General features: G+C 36.8%; 1 long non-coding RNA gene across 1 annotated transcript; it reads left to right on the top strand.

Annotated features, from left to right (window-relative positions):
• The first annotated feature begins 3,724 nt into the window (after positions 1–3,724).
• LOC109155383 lies at positions 3,725–4,406 on the top strand. Its single transcript, XR_002049906.1, has 3 exons — positions 3,725–3,937; positions 4,039–4,243; positions 4,326–4,406. It is a non-coding gene; the product is annotated as an uncharacterized LOC109155383 (long non-coding RNA).
• Positions 4,407–16,105: the final 11,699 nt, after the last annotated feature.

Genomic DNA, 16,105 nt, shown 5'->3' with positions numbered 1-16,105 from the left:
CACAGAATCATATATCAAAGGAGCCAATGAATAAGATATAGTGAGGAAAATAGGTTTTGTTGAGACATGGGTTACCTCTTAGCCTTAATTAATCCTCCCTTGGCTATTAAGGTTCTTCTCTAAGATTTCCATCCGTTTGATCTCCCTAGGCTTGGTGGTGGGGGAATCTCCCGGGAATAATTTCGTGTAATATAACTATGGGCGGTAAGGGTTCTAATTGCTTTATAATCCCCTATTTATAGAGTTAGGAATCCTAATAAGAGTCTGAATAGTAAGGACCTACATTCTATTCCTAACAGGTCTATAGCCCTAGGATCCCTAATTAGAATCTGAGTAATAAAGGCCTACTATCTTTATTCCTAATAGGTCTGGGATTGCTAATTAGAATCCGAATAGTGGAAGGTCCACTCTCTTAATTCCGAATAGGCTTAAGACTCTAGTTTAGGCAAGGGTCCACGATCCATGGTGGACCACATTAATTAATTAAAGGGAATCCTAACCAAATTAAATCCTTTTTAATTATTATTAACAGAATTAATTAAGTAATTAATTCGGGATTGAAGGCCGTAACACGGAGTGTTACAGGGTAGGTGCAAACAATTGTGTAACAAAACAAAACAATAGTATCAAGGTAATAAACCTAAATCAATTCAAACTTCTAACTACTACTGTTTGCCATCCCCGGCAATAGCGCCATTTTGACAAACCACACATCGAAAGAATATTTGGGATGAACCCCGAGCTTTATTGTTCTCTAGGGATGACAAATTGGAAGAGTCGAAATGCATTGAGTCGAGAGAGGCCTATTGTCAATAATGTACCCCACCACGATTATGTACATGATTGAGTCGATTTGTAGCATGTAGAAGAAGTCAAACAAACAATAAAAAGCACTAAATGAAATCAAATGTAAAGAGCTAGGATAGGATTTCTCATCTTCCTCATGATGAATATAGGATCGTTAACATAAGCTAGGATATTGCAAGAGTAGAGTTGTGTGAAGACATGCTAGGTCCATTCACTTGTCAGTTTACTAAGATTCCTCTAGGCTTAGAGCACCTTTAGGTAACTAAGTTCCTAAGAGTCAATTCTATGAATACCTTGCCTACACTTCATTCCTAGTTTCATCCTCCTGCATTTTGAACTAGGAAATGCCAAAGAAAGAGGTCTCCAAGTGATCTAGCAATCCCTTGCTTAGATCAAATCGAGGAGTTGGCCGGACTCCACAAGAAGCATACAAAGCATTCAAAGGCAACACAACTCATAAATATTTGCAACATCAACTCATACAATTGCAATATCTAAACCTAATTAAGAATTGTATCTCACATTAGCATCATGATTAAGATTCACAACCCTAATCCTATCTAAACCTAGCCACACATAGCTAGATGAAATAACATTGCATATGAATTGAAATAGCAATCAAAGTAAGAACTAGGAATTAAAGTATGAAAGCAATATATTGTACCAACTAGAATGTAAATCAAAGGCTTCTTCTACAATGAATCTTAAAGGGATGGTTGTCAATCTTCTTCTCCAAGATCTTCAAGCTATGAGAGACTAGAACCCTAAAAATCTAGTGAGAGAAAGTGTTTCTAATATGCCAAAAGAGAACTCCTAAACTCTTTCGCTAATTGCACTTTGGAGACGTCGTGCTGCCTTCCCACATTACTATCCACGCGCGAGGATCGGTTACTTAATCCTGGTTTCGCCTCCACCCACGCACGTGGAGAAGGTGCGTGGATCTTTCTGTTCTGCTTCCACACACACTCCCATCCACGTGGGCCTCTGCGTGGATCTTTTTGTCTCGTTTCCACACAGGGTCCCACGCGCGTGGCTGGTCCCAGCACGGCTCTGGTTTTGTCCTTTCCTTGTGATGCTCGTTTCATGTCCATACGCCTCCATTTCAAGCTTAAAACCTTCATAAATCATAAAAATACAAAGTAGAGTGGTGTTTTGCGGCACATTAGCAATTACAGACATAAACAACCATAAATCATGCACAAAGGATATCAAATGGATATATTATGCCCTCTTCAAAACCCTAAAAGATGTGTGTCTTTGGCACTTATCAGAACTCAATGCTAGATTTTATTTGGTTGAAATGTGTATACGACCTATATTAGCTCCACGTCGCGAGGAAAAGAAGACATATTTGCCTCCAGCTGCTCATACTTTATCAAGAAAGGAGAACATAAGTTTTTTGTGAGTGTTTACGTGGAGTGAAGGTACCACAATGGTATTCATCAAATATCAGAAGACTTATTAATATGCATGATTTAAAGTTGGTGGGGTTGAAGTCTCATGATTGGCATGCCTTAATACAACAACTATTGCCGGTGGCTGTTAGAGGCATATTGCCTAAAAAGTTGAGATATACCATCATAAGACTTTGTTTATTTTTCAATGCAATTTGCCGGAAAGTTATTGATCTAGACAAATTAGATGAATTGCAAAATGACATTATTGTTACATTGTGTCAGCTAGAGATGCACTTTCCACCTTCGTGTTTTGATATCATGGTTCATTTGCTTGTACATTTGGTGAGAGAGATCAGACAGTGTGGTCTAGCTTATTTGAGGTAGATGTATCTATTTGAACGGTACATGAAAGTATTAAAAGGTTATGTGAGGAACCGATATAGGTAGGAAGCATCTATTATTGAAAGCTATATTGCTGAGGAGATTACTGCGTTCTGTAAATATCGACATGAACGAAGAATTGCTGAGAAGGGTACTCGAGGAATCAAAATGCATACTATGCCTCATGAAGATTTTGAGCAAGCACACTTGTACATCTTGCATAATACAAGTGAAGTCGAACCATATTTAGATGAACACAAGGCATTGATTAGGGAACAAAATCCTAGAAGGACATACATGTACATTGTGAGTGAACATAATCGTGCTTTTATTGGTTGGTTCAAGAATAAAGCTTTTAGAGATAATAATGTTTCTGAAACTGTACGATGGTTAACTCATGGTCCTGGTATGGAAGTCATATGTTATAATGGATATGACATTAATGGGTTTTCTTTTTACACAAAAGCTTAAGATGAAATGAGCACTATGCAAAATAGTAGAGTTTCTTTGGTTGCAAATTCAATGCATTTCAGTAGTTCAAAAGATAAAAATCTTGTGATTACAAAGTTGTCATATTATGGTGTGATTGAAGAAAAATGGGAGGTTGATTATGTTAAGTTTAGGGTGTCGGTGTTCCAATGTAGATGGGTAGATAATAAACATGGTGTAAAAGTTGATGAGCTTGGATTTACACTTGTAGATCTTAATCGGGAAGCTCACAAAAATGAGCAAATCATAATGGCATCCCAAGCAAAACAATTATTTAATGTTAGTGATCCTTGTGATAAAAAATGGTCAGTTGTTCTTCATGGAAAGAGACAAATTACTAGAGATAGGAATGAAGATGTTAGTTTTGATATTGAGGAAATACCACCATTTTCTTCAAGCTTATTGCCGGTTATTGTAGATATTGAGATAGATGAAGTGTATTCATCACAGGATGATAATCATGAAGGGTTATGGGAGCATTGATTATTATTTGCAATGCTTTAATTAAGTACTTATTGTGTTTTTTTAGTTTTCTTATTGTAATACTTCTATTTATTTTCATTCACTAATAATTTTTCTTTGTAAACAGGCATATGGATTCATCAAATGATGATAGTACTACCCAAGGTACTCATACTACTGCTAAGATGATGGGTGTAACTCATATGAAAAAAGTCATTCTAGAGTCTGCTACTTCGAGGAAGCAGATAGTTGAATTTGATGGATTGAATCCTGTCATGTCAAGCAGCACTGCATTTAAAAGTTATGTTGCATTATTGGGACGAGTCAGAGTTCGTATCACAATAGAGTCATGGCTTAAGGTCCCAGTAGAGACTAAGGAGCTTATTTGGCAAGATATTCTGGTAACTTTTTTTTTTTTTTTTGAGATTTAGATTTGTACAAAAAAAAAAAAAGAAGTTAAATATAATGGCATTTCTTACTAATAAATAATCTTGTTTTGTAGAGTACTTATAATATTCCCAACACAACCGAAATGAAGCGCCATTGGATGAAATATGTGGGTGAACGATGGAAAGATTTTAAAACAAAATTGGTCAACCAGTATATATACGGTACTTTGTCACATAAAACTATGTGATAAATACTCGTACCTTGACCAAGAGACCTGGAATGAGTTTGTTCAGCATCATACATGTCTAGAATATGAGGTATCATTATTATTATTATTATATCAATTATTAATTCAAATATATTAATTATATAACTAATTAATATTTTGTTTTTATATAGGCAATAAGAAAAAAACATCAAGGCATACAAGCTAAGAATGTTCATACACATGTTTTAGCTCGTGGAGGCTATCAAAGGTTGGAGAAGATTATAATGGAAGAGAAGATGAAAGAACAACAAGAACTTGTAGATTCAGATCCATCGTATACATTGACTCCTCCAATTCCTCCAAGTAGATTCGAAAAGTGGAAGAGAACAAGAATGGATAAGTCGGGAAATTTTCACACCGAAGCAACTAGATTGGTTGCAGAAAAAATTGTAAGTAAATATATTATTATTTTCTACAATAATAGTTATGTTGAATAAAATGAACAAAATATAAATTACCATACGATGTCGGTTTTTTGTACAAATCGACGTCATATAAATTTTTAAATTCAACATACGATGTCGGTTTTTACTAAAACTGATGTCGTATGTTTATTTAAATTTTTTTGAAAAAATATATGGGTATTTATTTAAATATATTCATGCATTGTTAAAAACTTCACTAACAAAATCACGTGGGAAAAAAAACCTAGCTAAGGAAAAATGTACATGATATTTGTGAAATCATATGTTGCACTAGTTGTCTCATTAAAAACCTTACAAAGAAAACCCTATGTGAAAAAACTTAATTAAGGAAAAAAGAGTACAACCGTGAACCTTTAGGGTTCAATCTTCGGGATTTACAAGAGTAGGATTTATAACATTTATTATGGACCAATAAATCAATTATACTTTTGTACTCAAATTTTGTTGCCCCCCGCCCCCCCCCCCCCCCCCCTTGAAGACAAAAATCTCCCTAACCTACGCATATCAGTTTTTATGGATATATTTTTCATACGTAGGGACTTAATGAATAAATTTGCTAGATTGTCAATGGAGTGAATCTCCTTAACAAAATATTTTACCACTGTTCTGGAGTTCATGTGGGTAAACAAATTTTTGTATTAGGTACCATTATATATGTTATAACTTCTATCCATTGAATTGGTACAAAATGCATTAATGACAATATATGCAAATGTTCTACCTAGATTTGCAGTTGCGAAATATTACTATGAAAATAATATTTCTAGGAAAAATAACAAGAACAAGAACGAAAAGATTTCTGGGTTGGTGGTTAGTACGAGTCGAGCAAAACACTATTTCCTTAAAACCTTATTTGCCGTCTCCCAAAGATGCTAGGAGCGTTACGGTCTGGGTTTCTCAGGATAAAACGTACTACGATTCCAAGTTTGAGCACTCAAACAATGGAACCCGGCGAACTAGAGCATGAGATGAACATAACGTTGGCTAAGAAAGGAGTAAGAGCAGAGTTTCGAGAGAGAAAAGACGATTTTCCTTATAAAAATCTGATGCTCTACAATAAACTTATATAGGAGTTGGTGGTGTAAATAGCATTCATTCGTGGCATTAAACTCTGGTTTAAAACCAGATTGTGTTGGTCCCAAAGGGGTGTGGTAAAAGTCTAAAGGGGGGGGGGGGGGTGAATAGACTTTTAAACTTTTCGCGAATGCAACAATTGCTAAGGCAACAGAGATATCAAAACTCTTAACTAGATTGTTAGAGTCTTGTACGCAGCGGAATAACAAAGTAAGCGTCTGTGGTGGATGTGTCAAGTGTATCCACATGATAAGCAGTAAGTAAATAAAGCAGTAAATGACTCAAGGCAATTTATAGTGGTTCGCGAGGTGATGTAATCCTCCTACTCCACTTGCTCTTATCATCCAAGAGCAATTCACTATATCCACCACTTCTTGGTTCCTAGATACAATGAATTTCCGTGATCAAGTGCTTTGATCACTAAGCCCACACTAATCACGCCTAGTGCCTCTAACACTGCTGCTTCGGATTTCACAGCTCCGTGCTACTTTCCAGGATTTCACAGCTCTGTGATACTTTCCCCCCGTCTTCCACGATCCGGTCGACGTATCCTGTGATCTGGTGCTTTGATCACCAAGCCCACACCAATCACGCCCAGTGTTCTCCAACACTGCTGTTTCGGATCTCACAGCTCCGTGTGACAATCCAGGATTTCACAACTCCGTGCTACTTTCCCCCCGTCTTCGACGTATCGCCTGATCTAGTGCTTTGATCACAAAGCCCGCACTAATCACGTCCAGTGTTCTCCAACACTGTTGATTCACTTGTTTGTAGAAAAACAAGCTTCACTGACTTTCCAACTTTGAGACTTCTTGAATGGATCTTCAATATGCAGCAAGTCTCTCAATGATGAAGAATTAAACACTCTTGAATATTTTCTCTTTGAGCACTCTGAGTGTTTTTCTCACTTGAATATTTTCTCACTTGTAAGCTTTTTCAAGCATATTAGATTCGTATGATCTCACGTTTTTGGTTCGTTGGAAGTTCTGTGGAAAGTTAGTTGATTTGGTTCATTCTTCATCCTTTTATAGCTGGTCTTGAGAAGTTGTACGTTGGAAAAAGACAATCTCAAATATGAATTGTAGATCTCAAATTTGAATTCCAAATCTCATATTTGAAATCTTGTAGCCTTTTGCAGAAGATCTGTAGCTTTCTCAGAAGATCATATTAAAAATAATATCTCTGATATTTTGGCCGTTGCTTAGCTCTTGGTCCATGTGAAGAGACTTAAAATATTTCTGATGTAGATCTTATCTTCACATGAAGGGCTTTAAAATAATTCTGATGTAGGTCATGCGCCTTCTGGGACTTTCATCTTCTGTGTATTTTATTCTCTCTATATGGCTACTGATGAAGTGTTTCGGCTAATGAGATCTCTTGATCTGGGTCTCATTTGATGGTGAGAATTCAATCTTTGATTGAAACTTCATCTCCAACTTCAGCTCTTACTATATATAGCTTTGGAACTCCATCTCCAACTTCAGCTCTTACTATTTATAGCTTTGGAACTGCATCTCTAACTTTGACTTGTAAAGTGCATCTCTAACTTCATCTCATACTGCATCTCTAACTTCATCTCATACTTAAGACCTTGTAAAGTGCATCTCTAACTTCAGCTCTTACCTTGTCTCCAAATTCTATTATTTAATTGATTTCGAAACATCTTTTGAAACATCAGCTCCTACTTCATCTCCTTCTTAGTTTCGAAGTTCTATTATTTAATTGATTTCGAAACCTCTTTTGAAACATCAGCTCCTACTTCATCTTGACTTCTTTTCAAACCTCAGCTCCTACTTCATCTCTTGGAACTTGATTTAAGGCTTCTTTAACTTCAGCTCCTACTTCATCTCTTCTTAGTTTCGAAGTTCTATTATTTATGCATCTCTAACTTCAGCTCTTACCTTGTCTCCAAGTTCTATTATTTAATTGATTTCGAAACATCTTTTGAAACATCAGCTCCTACTTTATCTCCTTCTTAGTTTCGAAGTTCTATTATTTAATTGATTTCGAAACCTCTTTTGAAACATCAGCTCCTACTTCATCTTGACTTCTTTTCAAACCTCAGCTCCTACTACATCTTGACTTCTTTTCAAATCTCTCAGCTCCAACTCATCTCTTGGAACTTGATTTAAGGCTTCTTTAACTTCAGCTCCTACTTCATCTCCTTCTTAGTTTCGAAGTTCTATTATTTAATTGATTTCAAAACCTCTTTTAAAACATCAGCTCCTACTTCATCTTGATTTCTTTTCAAACCTCGGCTCCTACTTCATACTCCTACTTCATCTCTCAGCTCCTACTTCATCTCTTGGAACTTGATTTAAGGCTTCTTTAACTTCAGCTCCTACTTCATCTCCTTCTTAGTTTCGAAGTTCTATTATTTAATTGATTTTGAAACCTCTTTTGAAACATCAGCTCCTACTTCTTGATTTCTTTTCAAACCTCAGCTCCTACTTCATACTCCTACTTCATTTTGACTTCTTTTCAAACCTCAGCTCCTACTTCATACTTCATCTCTCAGCTCCTACTTCATCTCTTGGAACTTGATTTAAGGCTTCTATAACTTCAGCTCCTACTTCATCTTTTGGAACTCTCCTACTTCATCTCTTTAACTTCAGCTCCTACTTCATCTCTTGGAACTCTCTTGGAACTTGATTTAAGGCTTCTTTAACTTCAGCTCCTACTTCATCTCTACTTCATACTTCATCTCTCAGCTCCTACTTCATCTCTTGGAATTTGATTTAAGGCTTCTTTTTGTTTGAATTCATTATATTTAATGAATTGTTTGTTCAATTTTTTGTTAGATCTGTTAAAAAAAATAGATCATTCCTTTTCTTTTGGAAGAACTTATCCCATAATTTCATTATATGCTTTCCTAAGCGTTCTATTTCCTCTGGTATTTTGTAAGAATCAAATAGACCAATAGAGTCCAAAATAAAATATACTTCTTTCTTTTTATTTAATAAAAAGAAAGAAGTATTAGTATTCAAACTAATAGTAATAAAAGAAACCTTCGAATGACTATATATACGGGAATGGCTCTTAGTACTGGTTGCTCGCATGATTTCGAATAGGGGAGATTTTGAATAGGTTAGGTAATAGGGTAATTCATATCTTCTATGTCAAAGATGAAACGGCCCCATCTAAGAGCTTCTAATTGAGATATGAATAGGCACTAAGCTCCTACTTCATCTCTTGGAACTCTCCTACTTCATCTCTTTAACTTCAGCTCCTACTTCATCTCTTGGAACTCGCAGGCTTCTTTAACTTCAGCTCCTACTTCATCTCTTGGAACTCTCCTACTTCATCTCTTTAACTTCAGCTCCTACTTCATCTCTTGGAACTCGCTTGGAACTTGATTTAAGGCTTCTTTAACTTCAGCTCCTACTTCATCTCTTGGAACTCTCCTACTTCATCTCTTTAAATTCATCTCTTGGAACTCTCCTACTTCATCTCTTTAACTAGAACTTGATTTAAAGCTTCTTTAACTTCTTGATTTAAGGCTTCTTTATTATTTAATTGATTTCTACTCGAACTTCACTTGAAACTTACCTCCTCCAAGTTCTATTATTTAATTGATTTCTACTCGAACTTCACTTGAAACTTACGTCTTACCTTGTCTCCAAGTTCTATTATAGGCTTCTTTAACTCTTTATTATTTAAGGCTTCTTTAACTTCTTGATTTAAAGCACTTGAAACTTACGTCTTACCTTAACTTCTTGATTCTTTATTATTTAAGGCTTCTTTAACTTCTTGATTTAAGGCTTCTTTATTATTTAATTGATTTCTACTCGAACTTCACTTGAAACTTACCTCTTACCTTGTCTTAGGTTCAAAACTTACCTCTTTCCTCTTTTGAAACATGAGCTCCTACTTCATCCTCCTTCATACCTACCTCTTTCCTCTTTTGAAACATGAGCTCCTACTTCATCCTCCTTCATACCTCTTCTCCTACTTCATACCTCTTTTGAAACATCGGCTCCTACTATCAGCTCCTACTTCATCTCCTTCTTGATTTAAGGCTTCTTTATAAAATTGTAAGGAGTAAGTTTTGAACCTAAGACCTTGCAATTTATACATCAAGCTTTCATCCATCTCAGCTGTACAAATTATTGGTCATTATAGCATTCCTCTTGATGTACTTCTTTCTTTCCATAAATGCTTGATCTTTAAGATAACTTCATGAATTTTGGTTTGCTTCTCGTTTCTTCGTATGAGATTCATTAGTATGACTTCTTCTTTGAGTTGGGCGTGTGGGCTTATTTTAGTATACATATCATATGCATACATCCTCTTCTTCGTATTTTTCCCTTTCTTCATATTTGTTAATTTTCCTTTCATGGTCTATGACACGCCTAGACTTAACAAATAAAATTGGGGATTCTAAAATACAATTTGGCATATCAAAAACTATTACAATATATTCCTAACAATTTCCCCCCTTTTGATAATGCCAAAATCCTATACTCAGTCATTGGCTTTAAGTCTTTTCGAAAAATATTTTTGCTCAATTTTATTTGACAAAGTCATGATGAGTTTAACAAGTATGTTATAGGAAAAATAAATTGACTTGTGAATTAATTTTAGACAAGTTCCTAATACGCATATTGCATTTTTAATTCTAGTCATTTTTCCTTTTGTTATGCATTTTATATGCTTGTCTTTTAATTCACATACTAATTACATGTTAAGATATCAAAAGCAAATATAGACCACTTTAGGAAATTAACATAACTTGTACGATCATAATAAGGGAAAATACTTGATAATTTCGAAACAGTAGATTTACAAAAAGTTTCGAAAAATAAGATCAGATTACTTCTTTTGCCTCTTATCACTTCTTCCGTTTTTCAGGACATCTTTGATGTGTTCTCTCATCTTGTACACATCATTCTTGATATGTTCACAGAAGAATTCTTTGTTGACTTGTCCGGCGAGGTAATTTTCATATGTTTCTTTCAGAGTTGTTCCCGATAGAACTCCAGTTTCGATCCATTCAATGCATTCATTGAAGCTTCTACCGTGGCCAAGAGAATTTCCTGTGGTTCCGGTGAGTTTTTGCCAATCAAACCACATATCCATCTTCTTTCTCTTTCTCTGTTCTTCCTTATTCTTTTCATTCACCCAGTGAGCTACTTCACCTGGGGATTGCTTCTTGATCATGGTAGGTGCGTTTTCTTTGGTCCATACGATAGATGGTATATCGGTTTTGGAGCAATTGAACCAATCATCAGCCTTTCCTTTAGATGAACCTGCACCTAAACCATAGTTAGAAAATTGAGCAAAACCCAAACCACTTGGAGATGTTTGACGTCCACGGCCTCGGCCTCAGCCACTTGGTGGTGTAGCTTGTGGTTGGCCAAAAAAGTATTCTTGTTGTTGAGCTGCCATATGACTGAGATATTCTTCCCCCCTTTTGGCTTTATCAGCAAGGAAATTAAGAACTCGGGTATCTCGGTCTTGGTTGGCTTTCACAATCTTGATTCCTTCACTGGCTACGTCAGAAGTATTCTGCAAGTTTTCCAACTTCTGAGTCATAGAGGATAGCTCAATTTCAAGTTGATTTATTCTTCGTTCTTGATCTTGTATGGCATTCAGTTGCCTTATATGGCGTTCATAGTTGATCTTCTCGGCTTCCTCCTTTTTTCCTCAGATTTTTGATCACTTCAACCAAACTGGCAGTGATGTCAGCCTTCAAACGGCTTTCTGTTCTGTCGATCTTGAACTCCAGAGATATATGCTTTTCAAAGATTTGCATTAAATTTGACCTTGTATAGTCAAATTCTTGCATCGCCATATGTCCTTGATCCTTCAAAGTAGTTCCGATCTTGTGGCAAATTGTATCTCCAGATTCGGATACTTTGGCAAACAAAGTTGTCAGAATATCATCTTCATCTTCTTCAGGCCGGTGGTGTGTTGTCCAGTTTAGAGTATGTAGGGATCTGAGAAACTTCCTTCTTGAATCTGCTAGAACTGGAGTTTCCACAAGTTGTAAGCTTCTTCCTTCAAATGATTCGGCCATGGTGGTATTTTCTTGACAACTGGCTTCTTTTTCAGGATTTTCTCCTTCTGTATTGACTTCCTCTTCTCCTTGATAATTGTCAATATCTTGAGAGAAACTTGGATTTGAGAGAATAGGCTGCTCAGACAAAGGTCTGTCTTCTAGTGGGGATTGGAAGTTTGTAGTAACTTTGACAGAGACATTTTGTACTGCCACTTCAATTAATTGTTCCCCCCCCCCCCCCCCCCCCCCCAATTAATTCTCTATTCTCATTCAAAACTTCTTCTCTTACTAGTTCTCCAATCTCTTCTCTAATCTCATCTCCAACATCTTCTCTTATTTGTTCTCTGACCACGTCAACATCATCTCTAGCAGATTGTTTAAATCCTTGTTGTACATGTTTTTGAAGATTGTCCAAGTTATATAATTGAGAGATAGAGAGAGATAAAACGAGATTTTTTATTTAGGACTCCTTCTTAGGGAGTTTCACAAGAACTACATATTTTTCCACAACAACATTTTTCCTTAGTTCTTGTTAGAGGAGAAGGTCGTCCCTAAGCTTGCATCAGAGTCACTTCGTGGAGGAGATGGACAGTAGCCGGGTCCAGAGCCATCACTGAATTGGCACTCACAAAGATGCTTTCCATCTTCATAGTTTGAGCTTGCCGAGGAGTATGTTGCGGCAAAGAACCTTGTGTAGTCCACTGGAGGTCTGATGTTGGGATTCACTGGTGCCGGTGGTGGAGGCGGTGGAAGAACTTGTTCCGGGAGAGGCGGTAAAGGAGCATGTTCCTGCGGGTGTAGCGCTTCATCCACCAAATTGTTTAGATAGAACATGTAGTCAGGATCCGGCATGTTCAACAACTGATCATAGACATCTCCTTGGACCACTGCACATAGTTTTGAAAGGGTGGCTCATCTTCATACACAAAACCCGGTTCCCTTGGCGGTGAGATGGGAACTGGATTTTCCAACATCTTGAACGGGTCGAAGGTATTCTTCTTGTCATGCTTCATTACTGGTCTTCCAAACTCTTCATCTTCCGAGAGCAGCACGATAGGATCATCCATGGTGTCTCCAATCAAATGTCCTCCATGAGCATCCCGAATTGCTCTCAGCTTTTGTTGTCTCACTCGTTTCCACACACGTTTGGATGTTCTTCTTCGCACGTTTTCTCCATCCTTGTTCTTGGACCTCATTATTTCACCTGCAAAATAAACACACGAAAGACTTCTTCTTCACAGGTTTGGTTCTTCGACTTTCTTCTTAATTTATAGCGAGAAGAAGGTGCTAGATGAACTTAGTGGGCTCTAGGGTTTATTGTAACCGATGCGCCCTACTTATGGCTTTTGGCTAGAGACACAGCTTCTCATTGGATGAAGAGGATGGTGGATGGGAAAAGATTCGACGTGTAACGCTTCTCAAGAGGTAATTATGCGGTAAAATAAATAGGAGAAGGTTTGGGAATTAATTTTGAGTGGACAGGTGGAGATTTGAATTTCAGAGTGGAGATTTTAGAATTGATTTGAGGAGAGTTTGGAGATGTGAAAGGAGATTTGAGAGGAGATTAGGTTGGAGAATCGGTTTAGGAGGAGGTTAGTTCTCTCACAAAATAAAATCAGATAAAATATCTCCATCTTTCAGAAATTGAATTTTCTTTAAAAACAATAACAACCACACGATAAATGATAATTTAAACACTTTGGTGGTATCAAATGTCTTTTGGGATTTAGTTACCAAAAATAATTAGGAAACAATCACATTTATATATTTATATATTTATATATATACACGCACAAACGGTAATACATATATAAACCACACAAATTTTGGTAAATAATTAAATTTGTAACTTCTTCCCAAAAACAAAATTTAGAAACAAAAAATAACTTGATTTGCGGTGAGGTGGCTTTCTTTTGGATTTGCTTGGAATCTCACACACACTCCTACGGCATAAGATATGTCTGGCCGGCTTGCAGTGAGGTATAGTAGTGAACCAATCATTCCTCTATATTTCGGTTGATCGACATCTTTTCCATTTTCGTCCTTGTCTAGCCTCAATAATGTACTCATAGGAATTTTGATCGATGATTTTCCATCAAGGCCAAACTTCTTGATCAAGTCGCGGGTGTACTTGGCTTGATTGATGAAAATTCCTTCTTTCATTTGTTTAACTTGTAAGCCCAAGAAGTAATTTAGTTCACCCATCATGCTCATTTCAAATCTTTTCTGCATAAGCTTTGAAAACTCAAAACCTGGGGGTTGTTCGACATAAACTTCTTCTTCGAGTAATCCGTTCAAGAATGCGCTCTTGACGTCCATTTGGTAGACGGTGAAGTCCTTGTGTGCGCCATAAGCTAGGAAAATTCTTATTGCTTCAAGTCTTGCTACGTGTGCAAAGGTTTCATCAAAATCTATTCCTTCTTCTTGCGAATATCCCTTTGCAACAAGCCTTGCTTTATTCCTAACAATTACGCCGTCTTCGTTGGCTTTGTTTCGGAAGACCCATTTTGTTCCTACAACATTATGATCACATGGTCTTGGAACAAGTTCCCAAACGTCATTCCTTTTGAATTGATCAAGCTCCTCTTGCAAGGCGTCAATCCAACTCGGATCGTTTAATGCTTCGTCCACTTCCTTTGGTTCGATTTGAGATAAATAACACGTGAACAATGCTTCCATGGTTGAGGATCTTGTCTTTACACCATCGCGTACATTTCCAATAATTAATTCTGGATGGTGATTTTTGAGCCATCTTAAATCTGGTTCAAATGGGTGCATGATACTGGATGGGTTCGGTGGTTGAGAACTGGAGTGATCTGTTCAAATTTCAGCATTAATTCCATGATCTGCAACTTGATCTTCAACATCATCTCTAATTGGTTATCCAACTGGATCTCCAACCTCATCTCTAATTGGATCTCCAATTGGATCTCCAACCTCATCTCTATTAATATTATAATTAATTGTGCCACTTGCACTTTCTGGATGAGAGATGAGATTTTCTAGAGAATTGGTTTCCAGCTCATCTAAACCCTGCAAAACATCTTCACACGTATCATTAGTATCACCAAAATCAATTTGACACATGTTACCATTTTGCATGTCTTCCACGTCCATTGCATTATTTTTGACGTGTGATTTTTCATCAAACACCACGTGTATGGAATCTTCAACCACCATTGTTCTTTTGTTTAATATTCTGAATGTTTTGCTGGTAGTCGAATATCCTAGAAAAATTCCTTCATCTGCACGCTCATCAAAAGCTTTTAGATGCAATTTATCATTAATATGAATAAAACATTTACATCCAAAAATATGAAAATAATTAATATTTGGTTTTCTCCCTTTGTATAATTCATATGGCGTCTTCTTGTACTGCTTGTGAATGATGCTTCTATTTTGTGTGTAGCAAGCAGTGTTGATAGCTTCCGCCCAATATCTTTTCGGGAGACCGGATGCACTAATCATCACTCGTGCGGCTTCTTTAAGCGTCCGGTTTCTTCTTTCGGCTATGCCATTTTGTTGCGGCGTTCTTGCGGCAGATAATTGATGAGAAATTCCTTGTACATCGCAAAATGATTGAATCATGCTATTCACGAACTCGGTTCCTCGATCGGTTTGGATTTTTGATATTTTCATATCCTTCTCATTTTGTAGTTGCTTCAACAGCTTTGGTAGCACTTGCTCAACTTCGCTTTTCTTCTTGATGAACACGGTCCAAGTATACCTGGAAAAATCATCAACAACAACGAGTGTATATTTCTTACCACTTACACTTATTGGATCGACCGGTCCAAACAAGTCCATGTGTAGTAAGCTTAGCGGTCTCGACGTTGACTCTTGCGTCTTTGATTTGAACGACGATTTAATTTGTTTTCCACGTTGGCATGCGTCGCACACTTGGTCTTTCTTGAAGACAATATTTGGTAAACCTTCAACAAGATTTTTCTTTGCAAGTTGATTGATTGTCTGGAAGTTTAGATGGTTGAGCTTCCTATGCCATTCCCAGTTTGCATCATTTGAATTTCTGGCCATTAAGCATACAGACTCTTTGCTTGTGCTCCAATCAACAACGTACATAATTTTCTTCCTTGCTCCAGTGAGTACTACTTCCTTTGTTGTCTCATTTTTTATTAGGCACTTATCTTTGAAAAATTCCACAAGATAGCCTTTATCACAAAATTGACTAGTACTCAGCAAGTTGAATTTCAATCCTTCTACGTACGATACATCTTCAATTTTTATTCCATTTCTTTCAATCGTACCAACTCCTTTGGTAATTCCATAATTTTGATTTCCTCCAAAAATCACTTTTGGTCCATCGATTTTCTTCAAATTCACTAGATAAGATTTATTTCTCGTCATGTGGCGGGAGCAGCCACTATCGATGTACCAAATATCCTACAAAAAA

Source organism: Ipomoea nil, unplaced genomic scaffold (assembly GCF_001879475.1).
Source record: "Ipomoea nil cultivar Tokyo-kokei standard unplaced genomic scaffold, Asagao_1.1 scaffold0276, whole genome shotgun sequence".
NCBI lineage: Eukaryota > Viridiplantae > Streptophyta > Magnoliopsida > Solanales > Convolvulaceae > Ipomoea > Ipomoea nil.
This window is presented reverse-complemented; position numbering and strand designations above follow the sequence as displayed.